At 43.5% G+C, this 14,531-nt stretch overlaps 1 protein-coding gene and 1 pseudogene across 8 annotated transcripts in view; one reads left to right on the top strand and one right to left on the bottom strand.

Annotated features, from left to right (window-relative positions):
* The window catches only part of KCNH7 (potassium voltage-gated channel subfamily H member 7), a 256,606-nt gene that overhangs the window by 126,653 nt on the left and 115,422 nt on the right, over positions 1 to 14,531 (top strand). The window lies entirely within an intron of this gene.
* On the bottom strand, positions 7,396 to 7,956 carry LOC114605759 (small ribosomal subunit protein eS10 pseudogene; annotated as a pseudogene).

The raw sequence follows: 14,531 nt of genomic DNA, 5'->3' as shown, positions 1-14,531 counted from the left end.
TTGTGTCCTTCAAAGCCAGAATCAGGTCCAGTGAAGCATCAATGGTTGTCAACTATTTTCCAGGTTTCTGAATTCTGTCTACACTGGGAACTAGAGGCAGAGATGTTCCTTTGGGTGGATTTACAGGGATTCTATTGAAAATGAAACTTTTGTTCCAGCACATTTTATTTCTAGTAATCTAGGAGGGAACAAAATGAATCAAAACTTTCTTTGGTGTTGCTGTGATGCTTGATACATTCATACTCTGGGGGAAGGGGGAGTCTTTGTTCATTGATTTGCTGTTGGCTGAAAAGCCATTCATTTGAGGTAAGTTCAATAGTCATGCTGTCTCTTTGAAAAATTGTGGCTTTGCAGAGAGGAAACTATATGCTGCAAATCACATTCATTATCAAAACAAAGAAGAAATGGGATGGAAATCATCAACTCTTTCCCTTTCACATGCATGGAAGCCTTTTGCTCCTTCATCAGTGTAACATGTGTTGCACTTTCTTGGAAATTTCCTATAAAGAAAATGGCTCCCAGGCAGAGATGGGACTAATGAATCAGTAGCACACAGCAGTTTCATTCAAGACTGATGTGAAGGAAAAGGCAAGGATAGTTTAGCCTTAAGCAGATCTCCTGGAAACTGGAAACCCTTCTTGCACTCATTAGCGGAAGTTGACCTGGTGACTTTACCTTGTTTGTGTCCATCAGGGAAGATGACTGACACAGAAGACAATCTAAGCTGAAAAGATCTGATGAGAGGGGGAGGGAGCTACAAAGTCCTGCCCTTGGTAGACTTGTGTTTTCCCTCTCTAGATTTTGACTGTATTTTCAGTCTCCAGCCAAAAGCAGTTATAGGTACCAGACACCCAGTTTCCATTGGGGAATAACTTCTTGGAAGCCGTCAGAGATAGTTCAGTGACTTTCCCAATATCATTGGTTGCTGCAAGCACAGAAAGAAACTTTCTTTAGAAATGGAGTTTGAAGTTATATATCTGAGTGCTCTGTGTATCAGAAACAAAAACAAACCACCTCTCTATATCTGCAGAAGGCTAAGAACCCAGCAAAAAGGCTAGACTTGAGCCCTTCTCCAAGACTGCATTTCCACGTTCAGGGTGGCTTTTACACATGGAAACATTCAAATGTGTAACCTCCCCTCCCTCATCCCTGACCCTGTATTCTGAAGTGGTACAGCTTAGGTGGCCTCTCTGAATATTTGAATTGGCACTGAGGTTTCTAGATTAAGCGGAACCTCAGTAAAAGTCTGGCACCAACCTTTGGAAATAACATTTAAGAAGCACTTTCATTTCATTACGATCTTGCTACAGAAAGGCTAGACAAAACTCTACATCTTTCATTGCACAGAAAGCTCATCCATGTTGCTGAAACATAAGAGAATTTAAGAATCTTAGAATATGTAAGAGAGACTCTGGATAACTTTTTCATTCTGAAAAAGGAGCACTCCTGTGAAAAATCAATAATTGAATCTTCAAGCTCAGACAGAGAACAAACCGATAACGCAGTATTTTTATTTTGGTTAAGAAATTGTATTTGGTCCTATTCTTTGAGACAAAATGTTCTTTTTTTCCTTTTGTAAAGAGGTATTTCTACCTAACATTCCTGGTTTTGCTCAGGAACCTTTTGCTGCCTTCCATAAGGGATCTTCCAATTCCCCCACAAGCTACAAAATATTATGTCCTTTGTTGGAATGTTCATCGACTGACAAGATGTGACCACCATCATTCATGCCAAATAGTAACTTTTTGCATAGCTTCAGTGATAACTAATGATAGTGCAGAGTGGAGTGGCACTTAAAGGAGCAAGTGCTACACAATCCAGAGCAAGGAAGAATCATTCGTCTTCGTTTCAACGGATCCATTTTTCTTTGTGTAATAGTTTCTTAACAGCAAATGAACATTAGTGCTCCTCACCTTCAGAACTCTTTGAGATACAACTGCATTAATTCATGCATTCAATTTGGACTTTATCAGCCGAATCTATTTTGACTCACCCCATTCAGCACTTTTGAAAGATGCATACTGGGGATGAGGAACCTGCGGTCCTCCATATGGGTTGCAATCTCCATCACCTCTGACCCTTGGCCATGCTCATTAGGGTCAGTGGCAGTCCAGCAATATCTGGAGGGCACAGGTTCCCTACTTGTGGCATACAGGCCTGGACCTTTAGGGAAGAAATATGGGCAGTTGTCTGTAGGGTAGCAACCAGGAATGTCTCTCTCTGTGACTTTACAGTTCATATTTGGCACACAGGTTTCACTGGCAAGAAGGTATTTTATCCTGAAGGTCGTGATTAGATCTAGGGTAGAATGTGGCCTCTGAGTGGTATAAGACATTTATGGCTTTGTGAGTCAGAGATGTTTTATTTACTTATAAAAGCCTTTCTAAACCACCAATTCATTTACTTATAAGAGCATTTCTAAACCACATTGGTCACAAGAAAGGCTACCTTCTTCTCACATACAGCTGGAGGAGGAAGTTGGGGAAATGATGCTCTTTCCCACTTTCTTTTTCAGATCTTAGATTATTTTTAAAATTCAGATTAATTATTCTGGATCTAACCCAGATCCCTTGGGAAAGTGAAGGGTGTGTTCCCTTTTATCCTCTGGGTGAGAGGAAAAGAATTGACTAGATAGAGTGACCCAAAAAACTCACACAACTAGCTGTAAACTTCATGTATGTAGGAACAGTTTAGTTTAGTTTCTGTTTTTCTGTTTGTTTGTTTGTTTGTTTGTTTTTTGCCTTCCTTCTGTTGTATCCAGAAATGCCTGCTGATATTAACTGTTTAGAGGCTTTTCTCCTCTCTCACCCAATGGGCTTAATTAAAGTCTGTTGCTTATTCCAACAATAATGTACTGTGGACTCATCTCAAGGACTTGTGGGATTTCTCATGTTACCCAAGTGGTGTTAGAAGCAGCTCCACTGTAGAAGTTCCCACACTGTAAACATGCTGTGAGAAGAGACCTACGGATTAGGAGAAAAAGAGTGTGAAGGTACTTAGTTGGGTGCGAGGAATCAAAGCCACAGCTTCCATAGCAACAGATCAAAAAATAAATATAAACCTTTCAGTTCAATTTAAGAAGGGGGTCACATCAGCTCACTCAGTTCTCCATCTGAAGAAGGCTCCATGATGCTCCATGCTGTAGCAGTTTCTGTTTAGCAATGTTGGTGGTTTCCTTCATATTGTGAACCTGCAAGCTTCTGAACCCCCAAGATATTGTCTTATGTTTTTCATTCTGTGATTCCTCTTATTCATGGAAGGATATTTCTTTGTGTCTAGCAAAGCTGATCACCTCTGGCATTTAAGAGATGCAAAGCGAAAGGGACAGTGGATAAGATGAAAAAGAGCCAGGCTGCTTAAGAGGAGCATAGAATGCACTGGTGACCTGAGCTGCCTTAAGATACACGATCCCAGACTTCAAAAATGCATATTTTATGGTCCATTTGTGGAAGGAGAATGTGGAGGAGAGCAGTTGTGGGACTTTTTCAGAGCAGGAGCAATGATGTCCTCTGCCCAAGTGGTCCACTGCAATGATTTTGGTGTGACCAGTAATCATCATATTTCCTGATGTGTATTATAATACACACTGTTAGCTTTAACCTATATTTAACCTGCATTTTAACCTCTGTGTGTTTTATAGGCTGTGCTTTGTAAGCCTTTTCTACAGAGGCAACTTCCCGGTATGAGCTCTACAGGTGCCAACGTAGATAACTATTTCATTTGTGTGAGCTGCTGCAGGTGTGATGTGCAACTAGGCCAACATTTGATACTAAATATTTCTCAACATTCTGGCTCGTTCTTGAAGTTCGTCAGGCGTCCTACTTTCCTGGAGACAATCCTCTATTTGAAGGAGTTCTTTCTTTGAAGGGTTGTCCAGTTCCAAGTGCAGTTTCAAGATCAAAATCAGTAAGAAAGGAGACCCTGGGCGTTGAACCAACCCATCAATAGCACCAGGGCAGCAGACTCAGCAGGCACAGAGGTTACCTGGTCACAGTCTGTGGTGAGATGTATTGCATTTCTATGTAAAGGATATAGTTTACATCCACAACATAAATTAACATATGGAAATGTTATGCAAATTGGTGACATCTTTCATCCTCATTTTTCATAGAATCATAGAGTTGGAAGAGAACCCAAGAGTCATCATGTCCAACCCCCAGGAATGCAGGAATCTCAGCTAAAACATCCATGTCCAACCTTTGCTTAAAAACCTCAAAGGAAGGAGAGTCCACAACCTCCCAAGGGAGACTGTTCCACTGTCAAACTGTCAGAAAGTTTTTTCCAGATGTTTCGTTGGAATCTCCTTTCTTGTAACTTGAAGCCATTGGTTCAGGTCCTACCCTCCAGAGAAGGAGAAAACAAGCTTGTTTTTGGGATTTGGAAGAAGCCATCCTATCGTTCTAGTTCATTCTACGGTGCCATTAAGTAGTATTACTGTTAAGTTGTGGGTGAACATATCAGACGACACAGCGATTCTTCAAACAGCTCTTGTTTATTCACAGGCCAGAACAGAACTGAACTGAAGGGTTCAGCCAGCCTGCTTATATAGAGCTCCACTAGAACGCAACAGTATCCATTTTCTGTAACTATCCAATCACTGAACGTCACTTTCAATCCCTTATTTGTATATGTGGACCTGAGTCAAAACTATCTACAGTATCCCCCTGCTGGCCCAGGGTGAGAACTTCAGTACATAACAATTACTCCAGGGACTTACCTGCACTGGCAAAGAAAAAGCGCTTTATATGCGTTGCATATTCATTATAACACTGTGACACCAGATGGCACTGTGGAGTTCCATTTTACAAAGTTTACAATGCGTTTAACTGAAATGCTTCTTTGATGTGTCTAGAACCAGCCCAATTTAACTGCAGGGGGGGGGGGAGCTTTCTTATATAATATTTAAAACTTTCTTAATAAGATATCCTTTTAGGTGTGGCAACTTCTTGTAGATGTGAGACATTTATAAATAATTTTGTGTGCCAGTTTACAACTACTGTCCTTACATCCGTTGATGTAATGTACCTTTCAATAATTCACACAAATCTATGATGTATCATAATAACCATTTCGATTCATCACTAATTAATTAGCTGTAAAATATTTAGAAAAGCTTCTTTCATTTAAGTACGACCAGGGTTGCAAGCCATGTTCCAACACCACATGGCAATATGTTAATTTTTTTGTGGGGGAGGGGGTAAAAAATTGCACCATAAAACCAAATAATTTATCACTGCTTTTTCTACGCGATTTGACATTCTTTTATTTAGGTTGTGCTGGAAGTCTCACAAGCACAATGGCCAAGATTGAAAGAACTCCCTTAGGAGTCACAAAGAAGTACCTTGTTAGTGATCTTGAACTTTTGGGAAAGGTGATGTAATTTAATTTTTAAAACAAACAAACCACCAAGCAAGCAAGCAAACAAACAAACAAATATCCAAGGGCTAAGTCCTCCTTGGACCTCCAAATGCCCTCCAGATGGGGACAATTCCCATCAACCCTGACCATGCTTTTTGAGGTTGATGGGACTTGGAGTCCAAACATATATGGAAGGCAACAAGTCAGCTATACGTGGGCTCTAAGGAATGCCTGATGATGATGATGATGATGATGATGATTTTAAAAAATCGTTTTCACAATTTATTTTCCCACACCATGTCACAAACCAAATTCCCGAATACCCCCTCAGTTTCAAGAGAAGATTTCCCCCTGTGGTTTGATTCAATGTCTGATAAAGCAGTCACAGCCTTCTCCATTATTCCCCCTGTCTCTGGGTCCAGAGGCATCCAGGGAAATGAAGATGGCAGCAGTTGCTGCTGCCACTTAATCCTGTGCTGTGAAGAGGCATGCTGGGAATTCCCATCAGATCTCTGAAAACATCAGGGCAGAGCCCCTCAGTGTTGTACTACAGCTCCCACCATCCCTGTCCATTGGCAATGCTGCTGGGGTTCTTGAGAGCAGGAATCCAGCAATATCTGGAGGCCCACCTGTTGGGTAAGCCTGCCTTCAGGCCTGAAAAGTCAGAACTTGACTGGGAGGCAGCCTAGCTCTCTGACCACAGGTGTGATAACCTCTTTGTCACCAGATCTTGTCGATTCATCCACTGGACCAGGTGACTTTTCCAAATTGTCTCCTGGAATTCAGTTTCAAGATGCAAGGATTCCTGAGGAATCAAGTTACGTATATCCTATGTTATATTTTTTGTGATTCCCTTATTCCATTGTGTTTATCCTGGCCCCATAATTTATCCTTGTCCCATGTTGGCTCCTAAAATATCTTCCTCTTTTGTTGCTCCCTAGTGTTTCCTCTGAGTGTTTCCTCTGAGGGATGCAGGTGGCGCTGTGGGTTAAACCACAGAGCCTAGGACTTGCCGATCAGAAGGTTGGCAGTTCAAATCCCCACGACGGGATGAGCTCCTGTTGCTTGGTCCCTGCTCCTGCCAACCTAGCCGTTCGAAAGCACGTCAAAATACAAGTAGATAAATAGATACCACTCCGGCGGGAAGGTAAACGGTGTTTCCGTGTGCTACTCTGGTTCACCAGAAGCAGCTTAGTCATGCTGGCCACATGACCTGGAAGCTGTACCCTCGGCCAATAAAGCGAGATGAGTGCCGCAACCCCAGAGCCAGCCACGACTGGACCTAATGGTCAGGGGTCCCTTTACCCTTTACCTTTAGTGTTTATTCCAGTTTCTCCGTGACAGGGACAACCAATGTAGGGCCCTCCAATTGTTGCTGGACTACAACTCCCACCCCCTGTGACCATTGCCCATACCTGCTGGGGCTGAAGGGAGTTTGGAGTCTGGAAGGTGCCCCATCGGCTACTCCTTCTGCAGGGCAATTGGCCTCTGAAACAGGGAGCCTGTGGAAACAGCCGAGTGAAACGGAAGCGTGGTGCCCACGAAAACTATATTTACCCTGAAATTACAGGGGGAAAGGCAAGCTGCTATCTAAATAAAGAAATTGCCCACAGCTCTCCCATAATCCAAGAGAGACGGCACTACCCAGTAGGTAAATAATATCCATTTTAAACCCATTTATAAGGCTGCAGTAAGAGATCATAATGAAAGCGCTGTCACAGCCGATTGTGTCCCACTTTCCACGGTGTGAGTTTGTTTTTAAACTATGCCGAAATGGAAAGTAAATCATGAAATGCCTCATTAAAGTAACATTATCTTGCCACAATAAATCCAGCAAAGCACAGGATTTAAAGAGTTTTGGCATGCTGTTGTGGCAGCGTGTGCTAAGGCTAAGTCAAGTTAGCAGTAGATTAGAAGGGGCTTTTCATATGAAAATGTTTGAAATGGATGTGTAATGTGCTTTAAGGCCTACCTTGCTTTGAAGGAGAAGGGTTCTACAGTTGGAAGGAATGAGCCAGATTGTTTCCTCGTCTCCAGCTGGAGCCGAAGTCCTATAGGGACGTTTTGTTTTGTTTTGCATTTTCCACCTATTTATTATACACAAGATGCAATCAAACAGCAACAGATTTCTCCTGAGGTGGTTGACCATGTCCACGCCCAGATCCACCTCTAAACTGAAATTCAGTAGCTGACCCAGCTCCAGCCTCTGCCTTCTTGTCAGCACTGCGTCTGTAGGTGTCCCTGTCAGCCTCTCCCTGTGTAAGGCAAGAAGGACGCTCACCCTCCAAACCTTTTGGCCAGGACCGTCCAGTTTCAAGAAGACTGCGACGCAAGGTGGCAGGCACAATTTCAGGCGTCAGGTGGAGATAGTCCCTCAAGTACTGGATGCCCTCATTGGTCAAATACCAAGAGAAAAGCCTCCATGCAAAAACTGCTCCTTCATGTAACCACGAGATTTCAGCAACTACATTGCTTTCATGACTTGGAGGTTGGGCACATATGTTTAGGCATATGAACATCTTTCTTAGCTACCATCACTCCCTCCTTAAAAAGGAGTTCGTAGATGGCAATGCGGGGGCTTTTAGGCATCAACATCGTGGCAGGAGCAAGAGGCTCGAACACTGGAAAGCATAGGGACGTTCTGTTGTGAGTTCCAGATCCGTAATCACCAGGTCCATTTTCACAAAGCCATGACACAGGAAAGCAGGCACCTGAGATGTGCTCCTAAGAAACGTCCTTATACCAACACAAACATTTGGTCCATGTTGAGCAAAAGTATCTGCTGACTATAACCACAAAATGCATCTTCCACTCCAATGGCTCTTCTAAACTAGTCAATGTCACTTACTTTGCCTGAACCCTTAACTTACTGACAACCTGGTAACTGCGGAGTGAACGTGTGGCACAGAGCTCATCAAAGGCACCTGTTATTATTTATTACAAGATTATTTATTACAATATTACATGATTATTAAGTGCACAAGCTTGGCTGGCTACTTTAAAGCAGGCATAGGCAAACTCGGCCCTCCAGATGTTTTGGGACTACAACTCCCATCATCCCTGACCACTGGTCCTGTTAGCTAGGGATGATGGGAGTTGTAGTCCCAAAACATCTGGAGGACTGAGTTTGCCTATGCCTGCTTTAAAGCCTTACCGTGTTTTAAATGAGCATGCGTTTTGTAAAACTGTTGCATCACTTTAAATACCAACAGCTTTTATTTAACTATTAATGTTCTACCAAGGTAGTTTTGAGGAAAGAGTTAAAACCACTTAGCCAAATCACCCTTGTATTCTCTCCACCCCAACTAAGCCCCAACAACTGAGACTCTGTGGAAGTCTCTATACCTTCTCTTGTATAGAATTCTGACTCACAGCGAAGGCCCCACATGACAGTTAAGCTAACTTTCACCTGACCAGAGAGAAACCTTCCCACATCAAATGCATTCTAATGTACATTACACAATAAAAATGTTGTAACACAATACCCCTCAAAACGTAACCCAAATAAACAAGACTTATACACAGTCCATCTAGCTTGATATTGTCTATGCAGGGGTGGCCCAATCATGAGGCAAGGTGAGGCAACTGTTTCAGGTGGCACATCCACATAGACAGCAGATCCTGATGTAGATCTTCATTCCCCCCTTGGTCCTGTTGTAGATCTTCACTCACCCCTTCTTCCATGGTGCCATTTTGTGGTTCACATCAGGTGCCAAAATGTCTTGGGCCGGCCTTGCCTCTACCACTAGGGTAGATGTCCTCAACAAGGTGTTCCCCAACGTAAGAACCACAGTAACTTGCACACCCCACTCACCACCCACCCTATAAATGATGGTTCTGGATATTTGTGGGGCTGTCTGATGGGGAGAATTGGTTCATTTGGTCGTGTGCAGAGGTGTTTTGCCTATTGTTTGATAGAGGGAGGTCTGAGCATTGCATGCTTCTTCTATCAAATGGGTGCTTTGTGATGTCTGTGACAGGTTTCCTTTCGATTTCTAAAGGGGCCTCTGAGCCCCAAACGGTTGGTGGTCCCTAGTCTGCATTGACTGGCAGCCCCTCCTGAAGGTTCCCACACAGGAGTCTTGCCCAGCCCTCCCTGGGGATTGCCGGGGTCCTTGTGCATGCAGAGCATGTTCTCGGCTGCTAATCTCTGACTCTTTTTTCACTTGCAAGTGGTTGGCAGTGAACAAGGATAGGAGGAGGGCAGAAAGCCAGACTGACAGATGGCTTTGCATGGGGAAGCCAGGATATCATCTTTGGCAAGGATTCCACCTTCAGGAATTCTTTCTGTGAAGGTTAGCCGTAATCCCTCTGAGAAACAGACTTTCAAAAACTTTCAAAAATAACAAAATAGATTCCAATTCAATGCATCTCGCCGATGTGATTCCGCCAATGTCCTTACAGGGGATGGAAGGGCGGCGGTGGCGCGCGGGGGGGGGGGGCGTGTTGTGATGACTAGAAAGATAAGAGACTTGAATTAAAGCAAGAGAGGAACAGAAAAAAAAATATTCCGGGGCTTAAATAATGGTAAAACTAATGAAATCAATTCATCATTGCAAACGTTCAAGCAAGTTTTCCAAAATTTTACTAGCTGATCAAATGCACTGATCCACTTAGAATCACAGTCTTAAATGGAAAGGCATGCAGGCTGTTTCAAGAAAGAAACCTTTATATGTTTTGACTAGGAACCATGAAGCAGAGGAACTTAGTTTTCCAGGCAAGTAAATAGCGGGAGCTGTTTTGCTCTTTTGCAAGTTGGCATCCCTGAGCAACTAACTGCCCATGGCTGGGCAGGGCCAAACGTTGATGCCTTCCTAGAGGACTCACACAGAACTATAGCTCTGTAAAGGGGCTAGGGGGTCTCCTACAAACTCTTAGCTCCTTTAACAAACTACAGCTCCCAGAATTCTTTGGGCAAAGCCATGACCTTCAAAGTGGTATAACAGCGCTTCTAAATGTGTAGTGTGGATGTGGTTCTGAACACGGACAGGGGAGGTTGGCAAAGATGAGTGAGGGGCCTGGAAGGGTTGGAAGACTTGGGTATGTTTAGCCTGGGTAAGAGCTGCAGGCCAGAAAAGGCAGCTATATAAAGATGTACTGTTAAACTGTCCTGCATTCTCTCTACTTCCAGTTGCCTGCCTGGAATTGTCTGGCTCCTAATAAGGGCAGTAGCAGTTGTGGAATAAGAAGATGAGCACCCTTTATATTTCCAGCAGATCACTACCCAGAGGAAGCAAATATAACTTTAAGTCCTCCAGGGCAGTGGGAGACAAGGCAGCTCTCTTCCAGTTTGTGAGAGTGTAGGCTGTGTGGCCACATGTGAAATATACATTTAAAGCTCATCGTTTTCCCTGGATAAACCTGGGACCTGTAGTTTGTTAAGGGTGGTGGGGAATGTACAGATCAGTGCTGTGTAAACTGTAGTTCCCATGGTTCTTTGTGGGGAGCCGTATGTCTTAAATGTATGGTGAAGGTGTGACAGGATGCTCAAGCCTCAGTCTCCTCTCACCATGGCTGGAGAACTGCACTGAGACATTTGGAGAAGTGCAGATTTCAAAAGAAGGCTCTGTGTTGTGTCCAGAAGGGAGGATTAAGTCAATTTGCTCTGAAATGTGAATGGAACCATATTGCTCTCCCAACCCTAATCGCCAGCTTTCTCATAATGATGCAGGTGGGGTGGCTCTCAATCTACAGGAAGCTATTGCTAATATACATATTCCGTATTTTTCGCTCTATAAGACGCACCAGACCACAAGACGCACCTAGTTTTTGGAGGAGGAAAACAAGAAAAAAAATATTCTGAATCCCAGAAGCCAGAACAGCAAGAGGGATTGCTGCGCAGTGAAAGCAGCAATCCCTCTTGCTGTTCTGGCTTCTGAGATAGCTGCGCAGCCTGCATTCGGTCCATAAGACACACACACATTTCCCCTTACTTTTTAGGAGGGAAAAAGTGAGTCTTATAGAGCAAAAAATACAGTATATCCCCATTGAATTTCATAGGAGGGAGATTATCTGCTCCAGGCCCAGGGCTGATGTAAAGCTGCACTGTCAACAGAGGTGTGGTTGTGTAGCGCAGGTGTGCTCCTTCCTTCTGCCACACCTTTCCACACCCACCTTTTTAGACATTCCACTGGTGTATCTTCACCAGCGGAACTGATGTTTTCTTAGTGTTCCCTGGACATTTCCACCAGCAGATCTGTCACACCAGTGGCGTATTGATCATACCTCCGGTGTTGCAGAGCTTCCACAAAAGAGGAATGGCCATAAGCTCAGTGGCAGAACATAGAATTGTGGAGGTAGAAGGGACCTTTGGGGGCATCTAGTCCAACTCCTTGCAATGCCGGAATCTCAGCTAAAGCATCCTTGATAGATGGCCATCTTCTTTGCATGCTGAAGACCCCATCAGAGGCTTGGGGTGAAATTTGTCTGAAACAGTCCATGGAGACAAATCCTGTGCTGGATGGACCCAGGTTCATATTCAGTATAAAGCAGGTTTCCTATGTTCCTATATATAGGCTTCCATCCAATATAGGATTGCACCCTCAATTAGCCTGATTATTTTCGCTATTTTTGAAAAGAGAGCCAGATATAATCTCAGGGAAATGATTCAATTTTTGAAAACCATTTTTAATTCTATGTAATTACAAAGAGATTAATTGCAACCACCGAGACCTTTCCTAATTAGCTAGTCTCCCTCTTTCTTCCTCTTTCCCTCCCAAAGTCATTGTTGAACAATGGGGGGGGGGGGAGAGAAAGCCATGATCGGCTGCTTACAGAGATCCGAACACATTTGCAAACAACTTCTGTACATCCACATTGTGTGAGACTTCAACCCTTCATTTGTCTGTTATATTTTCCACTGGGTATTTCCTGCTCCCTAATTAATGGCTGAGGTTGACTATGCCTTCAGCGTCTCTTAATGGTTGATTCAGCAAGACTGGGACCAACTCAAACTGCTTCCAACACCATCATCAAAAAGATGACCAGTAGTTCCCCTAGCAAACCTCTGGCTGCTGCTTTGGGACAATCAAGAAGGAAAGACTTCCTTACTGTGGAGATGGGGAACCTGTGACTCTCCAAATACTGTTGAACTCCAATTTCCATCAGCCCTAGCCAGCATGGACTGTGGTCACAGGTGGTCGGAGTTGTCGTCCAATAACATGGAGGGCCACAGGTTCCCCATCTCTGGTGTGCTATTGGGAGGTACGGATGGAGTCAAGGAAGTACCTTGATTAGCACTGGCAAAGCAGGACCTGTCATCCACAGTGCTGACCGAGTATCCTGACTCCACTGCCACCTACTGGTTAGATCAGAAATCCCGCTCTTCCATCAATTGCTATGCAGCCACATCCATTTAATTGCTCAACAATGCAAGCAAGTTTGGCCCCTATTGCAACATTGCCTTCAGCTTTAACACTTTGCTTTCCCCTCCAGGAATGAATGGTGGCTTATTTATTTATTTAGTGAGAAATTAATACACCACTCTTTGTCAATAGGCCACAGGGCTGTTTACATAATAAACAAACTAAAGTACACACATAATGTAATTACAATACAATACAATACAATGGTCATATAAATACAATTCGTATTTAGTGGTGTCACAATAATGAGCCAGCGACAATATTCATGACTCAACCCCTGCAGAATACAAGAGGATAATGATATATTATCTACCCAGCTTAGGTGCAACTATAAAACACAACGCATATTTAACATGAGCATTAGTAAAAAATAATAAGATCAAAATCACTGATGGTAAAGGAATGCCATGAGGTGATGGGGGCTAAGTCTAATTTTCTGCTTCTGGTAGCTTGCCACAGCCACTAAGAACCAAGGCTGCTCTTAACCGTACACACCCATCCTTGGTTCTGTTTCATGGTCCTGCTGTGGTCCTCCAGATGTTGCAGGGCTCCAACTACCATAATCTATACCCTTTTAAAATGTGGCTCTTTTCTTCCAGGCTGTGTGTGTATAGGGTTGTTGTTTTTATTCTAATTTTATATGTTGTGATCTTTTCTGTGAACCGCTATGAGACCTCTGGGTAGAGGGCGGTATATAAACTCAATAAATCACCATCATCTCTGACCACTGAGCATGCTAGCTTAGGCTGACAGGAATTTGAGTCCAACAACACCTGGAAGGCGACAAGTTTAACATTCCTGGAGCAGAGCATGAGTGTTGGGAACATGCTCTGGTGCTGGGGTAGCAAACCTGTGGCGCTCCAGATATTGGTGGACTCATGCTCCCATCAGCCACCATGGCCAAAAGTCAGGGTTGATGGAAGTTGGAGTGCAACAACACCTGGGAGACCTCTCTGGTTCTCCATCCTCACTGCAATTATAGTAAGGCAGACTTTCCTGGGAATAAGCCCCATTGAACTCAATAGGCAGCTTCCCATCATCACTGCTATTCTAGGACACACCTGTTGGATTTCTGCCTGGTGTGCAATTGTTAGAGGCACTGATCTACTGCCAGAAAGAAAGGGTCGGTGTAATAGAGACTGAAAAAGAACTCGTTTGTTCCCCTTTCATATATCAAAGCTTGAAGAGATCTTTCGAGTCAAAATAGATTTAGCCTTTTGTTCAATTAGCTGGAGCTCTGCTTGGCTGCTTCACATCTAGCAGAATGGTGTATAGTGCGTTTTTACAGACCTCCAAGCAATCAAGTGGAATAATTTTTATTTTTTAATTTTTTTGTACACTTCATATGCAAGAAAGCAGAAAGTGCACATTTAGGAACCAGGAAGGTTTGCTAATGAGAAACATGTTTCTTCTTCTTCTTCTTCTTCTTCCTCCTCCTCCTCCTCCTCCTCCTCCTCCTCCTCCTCCTCCTCCTCCAAAAAAGAGATAAAAGAGATTTTTCCAAGAAATATTTCTCTGAACTGTGGCCGGGCTTTTACTAGGTGAACATTTTACCCATCTTCTGCCTCCCCACCCCCAAACAAAACCCCACTTTAGTTTAGAACAGCTGCAATCGTGCATTTGCCTCCAGCCCATAATCCTGACAGCATCTGACATAATCTGTATGAATGGCCAGATCAGAAGCCACCTATGTTTAACTGAACTCTCTGACTTACGTTCTCTTCCCCTCAACAAGCCGTCTCTGGTTCTGACAAAAGTTGACAGTTTAGAAGCAACTCTCTTGTGCCGTTCCTTGGACTCTTGACCCAA

The sequence above is a fragment of the Podarcis muralis genome, chromosome 1 (assembly GCF_964188315.1).
Source record: "Podarcis muralis chromosome 1, rPodMur119.hap1.1, whole genome shotgun sequence".
NCBI lineage: Eukaryota > Metazoa > Chordata > Lepidosauria > Squamata > Lacertidae > Podarcis > Podarcis muralis.
Note: the sequence above shows the minus strand (reverse complement) of the source record. Positions and strands in the feature narration are given on the sequence as shown.